This window comes from Limulus polyphemus, unplaced genomic scaffold (assembly GCF_000517525.1).
Source record: "Limulus polyphemus unplaced genomic scaffold, Limulus_polyphemus-2.1.2 Scaffold2562, whole genome shotgun sequence".
In the NCBI taxonomy this organism is placed as follows: domain Eukaryota; kingdom Metazoa; phylum Arthropoda; class Merostomata; order Xiphosura; family Limulidae; genus Limulus; species Limulus polyphemus.
The window spans coordinates 161,605-169,418 of record NW_013668172.1 but is presented as its reverse complement, the minus strand read 5'-3'; the positions used below and the strand labels follow the sequence as shown (position 1 = coordinate 169,418).

The window sequence follows — 7,814 nt, the reverse complement described above, 5'->3', positions numbered from 1 at the left end:
TGGGTACTTTTGAAATTATCTGGTGAAAATAATTCTTTATCCAGTCAACATAATGATAATAAATTACTTTATTTCCATTTTCAATGTTTCTACAAATTTGACCACTTGTATTGTTTTGTAAATTGCTGTAGGCCATCTATTTTACAAATGACATTAATTAACTGATGTAAAACAAATCAACTTACTTGCCCAAAGAAACCGCAGTTGCTACACACCCCATATCATGAAACCACCCTACACACTTCACAACTATCTTGTATTGATAATCTAGTTTTGAATATGACAGACAAACTTAACCTCACATCAAGGCGGATTGGCATTAAAGGACCAGCCCGACAATATCACATGCTGAATACTGGTTAAACAATGAAAGTTTGCAATCAATTTCTAAGAATGCGTCAAATTCACCGGCCCATCGGCTAAATGTCCGGTATTCTGGTGGGCTAATCCGCCCTTCTCACATCCTTAGAATTTTATAGGCATTATAGCTTTATCTATCCCTCTAAGATAATCCTTCCATCCTCGGAATCATTGTAGGAGCATTCCACTGAATCCTTTCTAATAAGTCATTATTCTTTCTTCGATAACGAGACCAAAACTGAACAAAGTATTTCAAGTGAGGGCTAAAATTTGTATAGATAGATGCTATGTTAAAGTTAGTACGGCTATGCGCAGACAGTTCTTTGTGTTGCTTTTTTGCGCAAAATCCGAAACAAAGAATTAAATATTAACTGTTTATGTCAATCAAAATTATAATTTAAGTAAATTGTATTTGAATATCCATGGTAAATTGAATTCTTTTTATATTTAGACTTGTATACAGACATTGTCTTGTTGTTTTTTTGTCAAATTCGCACAATAGTATAATTGTGTCCTGTTCGCCGTAGAATTAATTCCGAATTCTTGAATTATAAACACTCGCGCTTACCGCTAAGCCAACGAAGATAATTTTTCGAAACATTTTCTCTATTATATATACTGAAAATTATCTTGTATAGTGTTTAATGTTAGTTTTATAAAAGATTTGGAAATAAACGTTAAATCAAGGCATTGAATAACAGGTGGCAGTACAGTTTTACCAAGTTAAATGAATCAGTCATTTATTGTCGAATCGTCCTGCTTTATTAAAACTAATTAAAGCTGAAACTGAAAGGTGGGTCGAGTATACGTGCTGAATTTCTTAAAATTATTTTATAAGTTCTGTTTCAAAGTTTATGTTGCTCGATATGTGATGATATTTCTAAGGTTATTGTGAGTAAATAAAGTGAAGTGTGTTAGTATTACTTTACTGAATTACTGTCATAAGTGATACAACCACTTGCCAAAGTTAGTAACTAAGTTAAAGTTAAACAAGGCAAAGCCTGAAGTATTGTATCACACGGTGTCAAGACCCAAGTGTGTGTACTGTGACTGAGATAGTATGTATATAATGTGTACTGTACGCTAATTATACTTGTAAGTTGCACGCCGGCAAAAGAGAATGTCTTCGGTTACTTGGTTGAAAGACCTTTGGGTCATTTGGGTTTGACGATCTTATAATTACAATTTACATGACTTGATGTAGGACTAGTCCTACTCCTAGTCCTATATTGAGCTGTAACACTGTAAGTATAAATACAGTTGAATACAGGGTAGGGCAAAATATATTAATTTACTATACAGTTGGTACTAAAGGAAAGGAATTCTTACAAAGACATTTGAAACCAATTTAATGATTATTTGTTTCAAAGTAATAGTTAGAATCTAAGAAATTAAACTATGTTCTAAATGAAAGAGCTGTATAGTCACTTTTGCCCCACCCAAAATAAATAAATGACCAAACTTTACTGTTAAATGTTTGTGACAATAGTTATTGGAGGTCTGTTGTATTGTTACAAGTTTTATTATTAGACTCCCAGCATTTAAACAAGTTGATACTAAATTAAAGAAATTCTTATGAAGACATTTGAAACCAATTCAGTTATTATTTGTTTCAAAGTAATAGTTAGAATCTAAGAAATTAAACTATGCTCTAAATGAAAGAGCTGTACAGTCACTTTTGCCCCACCCAAAATAAATAAATGATCAAAATTTACTGTTAAATGTTTGTGACAATAGTTATTGGAGGCCTGTTATGTTGTTACAAGTTTTATTTTTAGACTTGCAGCATTTAAACAAGTTTTAGAATTGAAATTGAAGTGTCATAAATGGAACAATAAGATTATATTTGAGTGTCAGTGACACATATTTATTTTTTTTGTTTTTTCAGGTTATGTAGTTTAACAATTAAATTCTAATTACTACATCAGGGTTTAATACTTGTGCTCACATTTGGATTTTTCCTCTAATCTAAGTACCAGTGGATAACACAATCTTTCACAGTGCCCGCTGATTACAACACTTAATCAAGCAATACCTATCTTTGGTAGGAGCATTGCTATCATGGATTAAAATATATTAAGTACAGCATTGTCATGCATAAATATAAATACTAGAAATATTGCCTCAAAATTCTATTCTCAATACTAGAAATATTTTAATTTAGGATTTTATAAATAAATAATACAGGAGAAAAAAGTATCCAACTTAAATGTTTGGGACCACATGTATGCTGTTTAAAACAATAGTAAATTATCTACATTTTCTAGATGTAACTAGAGGCTTGATAATCTAGTAAGTAATAGTATCAGTATTTGCTAATAGGAGATTCAAGTGTTAGATTAATCTATAAACTGTGGAACAGATTAATTTTAGTTAATTATACAATTATTGGGTAGAATGGAAATATAGAATAAAGACTAGTCAACTTCAATTCAATAGAGGTGGTTCAGGGATAAGTAGGGTAGAATTTATAAGGTGTGATAGCTACTAGGAGTGAGTTACTTTTGAATATTGTGGGTTTCATTGTGACTTTCAGGAGGCTTAGAAAGACAGCACATTAAACATGCAGAGTTTAAATACTTTAGGATGATAGCACTGTGGGGAAAATTTTACTGTTAGAAGGGCACAAGTAATAGGTTAGAAGCAGACATTAAGGAAGCAAGACAGGAACTGGAGAGCATTAGGGTGAGGATTGCTCAAGGTGTTGGTGAGAATGAGAGTACTGAGTACTTTGGCTGCTTACAGTGAGTAAGTAGATGATTAAGAGAAGTATGTGTTGGGGGACTTTCATTACATATACTTATAAAGTTGCTGATAGTGGGAAGTATTAAAAAATAGGACAAGAATTTACTTACCAGGTGCTAAAGTAGAGGATATTACAGTTTTGGGAAATTCCACTGTCCATGAAAACCTTAGACAAAAGCAGCTAAAAAAAAATGTGCTTATAGTAATTGATAGGGATGCACTGATAAAATGATATCAACCATTTTGCTTATATACTGGTAAAGGATGACATTTATAAAATATCAGCTAATATTGAGCATCACATTCTTATGATTTATGAATTCAGTGGACATGAGAAAAAAAATATTATTTATTCAACAACAAAAAATATTTTTTGCTGAAACAACAGGACACTGAAAGTGCTTACAAAATTGATTTTAGAGGAAGGAGACAAAACAAATTTTTTGTTGAAGGTTTAGTGTGTAATTTTTTTTTCCAAAGATGTCCCATAGCTTCTCCTTTTTAAGTATAGAAAGTATGGTCTCTAAAGAGTTCTTGCTCTGGATGTGAAAACAAATATAATGTAATTCACACATGAAAAGCTTCCTTCCATTTCATTAGTCATGTAAATTTAGTGTATGATATAATTTCTATGTACAAATTCCTTTTTGTTAGAAGTTTGTTGCTTAGTTAAGTTTACATAACAATATATAATCTTCTGTAGATATTTTATGCTCTAACTTTGGCCCACTTTAAGATCTCATATGAGGTGATTATAGGTGAAATGATAATTGTATGTTGCTGTGTCTGAAGTTATTCTATTAAAATGGGTTATTATAGGCTGCAGGCCTGTATTTGTTATTCAGAAGATGAAAATATAATTTTTTAGATTAATTAATCATCAGGCCTGCCTCTCTCTCATTTGTAAATAGTGAGTTCTGTGTTATCTGTATCAGGCTTATTGGTCAAGTTTTTTCAAGTATCTATCTGTTATTTACTGAAAGGTGATATCAATACATTTCTAGTAGTAGTCTGTATATGTATGGTGTTTTTAGTTGTCTTTTACTCACTAAAGTGAACCTATGTTTATATAAGATTTGAAAAATATGTAGCATTGATGTTAAGAATTAACTTTTCGAAATTACTCAGTAGACAAACCATTTGAAACACTAAAAATAAATTTGCAGCCCAAATCTGTCATTCAGTTCACCAATTGTCGTTGAGTTATTCTGGTTTCAGGGGAATTTAACTCTTCATCAGTAACCATGGGCAAGGGCAAATCAACTGTTTGTCAGTTTACATATAGTTGCTAGCATTCTCTTTTTGTAATACACGTAACAGCAGATTATCTTGGCAATTGTAAATCAGAAGAGCTGCTTAGAAAACATAATGAACTCCTTCAGAGAATTAGGGATAGAAATAGGTATGTGACCATTACTTGAGTGGTCCCTTGGGCTAGATTCAGGGATGAATTATTTAGCAGGATTCAAGTCTTAAATGAGAGATTATCAAGGATAAGCTTATAGCAGCAGGAGGGATGTGGGATAGTTTTCAGGGTAGAGATGAATTATATGAGCTACACCTAAGTAGTAAGGTGTTTAGGAAAACTTAGTGTATTTGTTGAAGATAGTTTAAACTTGCATAGTGGTGAGAGAGCTTGGAAAATTGGGAATAAACAAATTGATAAGATAGCTTAGGCAACAAGGAGTTTGAAAGGAATAGATTTAGAACAGAACAAGCTAAATAATATTTTTAAAGAAAAGTCGGTTAAATTTAAACATAAACAGTAGGATCCAAAATTGTGGTGGTTATTGTTTTAATGTTAACAGAGGAGTTCAGGGCTCTAGTTGAAATAGATGACAATCTAAAGAGAACTGTGGAGGGTAACTGATGGAAGATTTGAACTCTGAGAGAAAAAGAAAACTTGTAGTTGTAGGTTATAGCATTTTTCTGGAGACGATGAATATTATTTCAATATTTTTATAGTCAAGAGTTATTATTTTGGTGTATTTTAGCTAGTTCAGGTGGGATTGGATACTTAGGTTTTATTACTACAGGTACATTTAAGTATCAGGCATTTAATTTGTGGCTAAAAACCAGAACCAGGTTATAGGATAATAAAGCTATTAAATATTAGATTGAAATTAGTTTTTCATCAGTGTTAGCTAACTTAAAAGTTTCAATTATTTGATAGCTGCTGAGAATTTAAATTGTTTAAATTGCAATCTTCAGGTGGAGCATGTTCCACCAAACCATGTAGAGTGTTTTAGTTTTTTATTCTTGCTTTTAATTTTATACAATAAATTATTGTGCGTGTGTGAAATGTTGGAGTCATCAACTTATTATTTTAATTTAACCTTTGCACAAGAACTGTCAGTTGAACATATTAATTACAAGTTGACTAATGTTACTCTTCTTTTCAAGGGAAGTGACAAAAATTGTCCAAGTAATTATAGGCCTATTAGTTTTACATAAGATTTTTGAAAGTCTGATAAAAGATGCTTTGCAAATTCATTTTATAAAGATTAAAATTTTGTTGGATAGTCAGCATGGTTTCACTAGGAGAAAACCTTGCCTTACTAATTAGTCTTTTAACATTCTTTGAAGGCAGGACTTTCTTTAAAGGTGTTACTTCTTATATACATGAGGGTATAGGTGTGGATTTGGTGTATCTGGATATTTAGAAAGCATTTGACAAAATGTCACATAAAAGGCTTGTTAAAAGTTATCTCGATAGGTTGGCTCATTGGATAGAAAACTGGCTAGATGAAAGGAATGTCATTAATGTCAGATGATGAAATGTCCAATAAATTATTTCAATTTGCTGATGATATTGAAGTTTTGGCTGTGAGGAAGATGCTGCTGCTTTACTAAAAAACTTTGTATTATTTGGTGAGTTGGGTGAATAAATAGCAGATCATTTTTAATTTGTATGGATATCACACTTTGAATTATGAGTATAATTTTGATGAGAATAACCTTAATATTATGGATGAAAAAAGATTTTGGTGTTCTGGTTGATCAGTCTCAAGTCATCCAAGCAGTGTTCTGTTGCTATTGGTAGAGCAAATAGGGTTATAGGTTGTATCTACAAAAATACTGAATACAAGTCTTAAAAGAGTATAATGTCGTTGAATGGGTCATTGGTTAGACCACATTTGGAACATTGTGTTAAGTCTTGGGCTCCTTATCTTAGAAAGGACATCGAATTATTGGAAAGAGTTCAGAGGAGGACTGGTAGGATGATACCTGGGATAAAAAGGTTGTCATACAAGGATAGGTTAATATCTCTGAAATTGTTTTGCCTTGAAAGAAAAGGATGTGTAGGAGATCTGTTTGAGGTGTTTAAGTTTTTAAAGGGAATTGATAGTGTTGATACATCATATTTTTTTCATATTTAATGTCCTCTATGGCAGGACTACAGGACTCAAATATAAATTTTGGCAAGGTAGGAGTCATCTTTAGTTGTGATAGCTTTCTTTTTTAACAGGGTGGTTGTCTGTTGGAATGGGTTATCTTCAGACATGGTAGATACAGTTAATGTGAGGGAGTTTAAGTTGAGGCTTGATAAATATTTGAGTGATAAGGGCTGGCTTTGAGTGTTTAGTCTAGATCATTCTCAAATCTGAGATAATTTCAGGTGCAAAAATAAAAGTAAATAAACTGTAAGGTAGGAAATAAAAACACTTTACATCTGTTTTTATCCTATTTTGTAAATACCCTACTAATCAAAATCAACTTTAACTTTTTTTTCCACATAAGCTGAGTTTTAAAATATCTTAATACCAAGGAGGTGACATTATGATCTGTTGATAAAGATTGACAAGTCAAATAAAGATAAATCTGTTATCACTCTTGTCAAGTTCTGTTTGCTCTCTTTACTGTTTCATAACATATCCTGTGGAACCTCAGTTAAAATATTTCAAAAATCTTACATTAATAATAATAATTCAGGAACTTAACTCAAACACCACACACTGTTACATTACTTATAAACAATAATATATCAGGCATTTAACAAAAGAGCACTTTTTATCAAAACAATAACTGCCATAGATAAACCAGAAACATTAACACATTTGTAATGAAAGACGTTCGAAAAGATATTCTCATTTTGAGATTCCATAAAACTTTCTAAACATAAGACTGTACATCACTCATCATTCCAAATTTAGATTTTAAAGAGAATCTACCAATGCAATCCTGTCTCTTCTCATAGGTAATAGATTTTTAAGGTTTTTAATAATAGACTTCTGAAGTGTGAATTCAATATCCAGAATCTCGGGCCAAATGAAAAATAGTTGGTCTTGACTATGTTGAACATGTTTTGTACATGAAGTCCATTTTCTAGCCATCTCTCAATACTTCTTCTATTTTTCCATTTATGCTACCTATCCCTTTCCTTCCTTTTAACTTCTTCATCTATATAAATAAAATAAGAGTTTTGTCTTTACATTGCTTAGAATACTGTACTTTTTGCATATCTTCACGTTTCATACACCAGAGAAGCCGAAACAAGCCTTATCTCAATTTCTGTCTGTCTGTCGGTAATGCTCGCGTAATGTTTTTGTTTGCTTTTCACGGGAAAACGAATGCACCGTTTTCGATGAAACTATTTTTGTTTGTTTTATAGATGGGTAAGAAGGTTATAGGCTACTTGAAACTGTTATATGCCTTTTTGAAAGAAAATGGCGGCCGCTCCGAAACCTACTTTGGTGCGGTTTTGGACG

General features: G+C 31.8%; 1 protein-coding gene across 3 annotated transcripts in view; it reads left to right on the top strand.

The window, feature by feature from the left end:
• Positions 1-1,072: 1,072 nt before the first annotated feature.
• The window catches only part of LOC106467307 (protein lev-9-like), a 63,062-nt gene continuing 56,320 nt past the window's right edge, over positions 1,073-7,814 (top strand). For 2 of the 3 annotated variants that reach the window (XM_013927648.2, XM_013927647.2), the window contains exon 1: positions 1,073-1,153. The gene's annotated coding sequence lies outside the window, so the exon portion shown is untranslated. Of the gene's footprint in view, positions 1,154-1,316; positions 1,419-7,814 lie in introns of those variants that run through there. The other variant, XM_022395470.1, reaches the window with a different exon arrangement.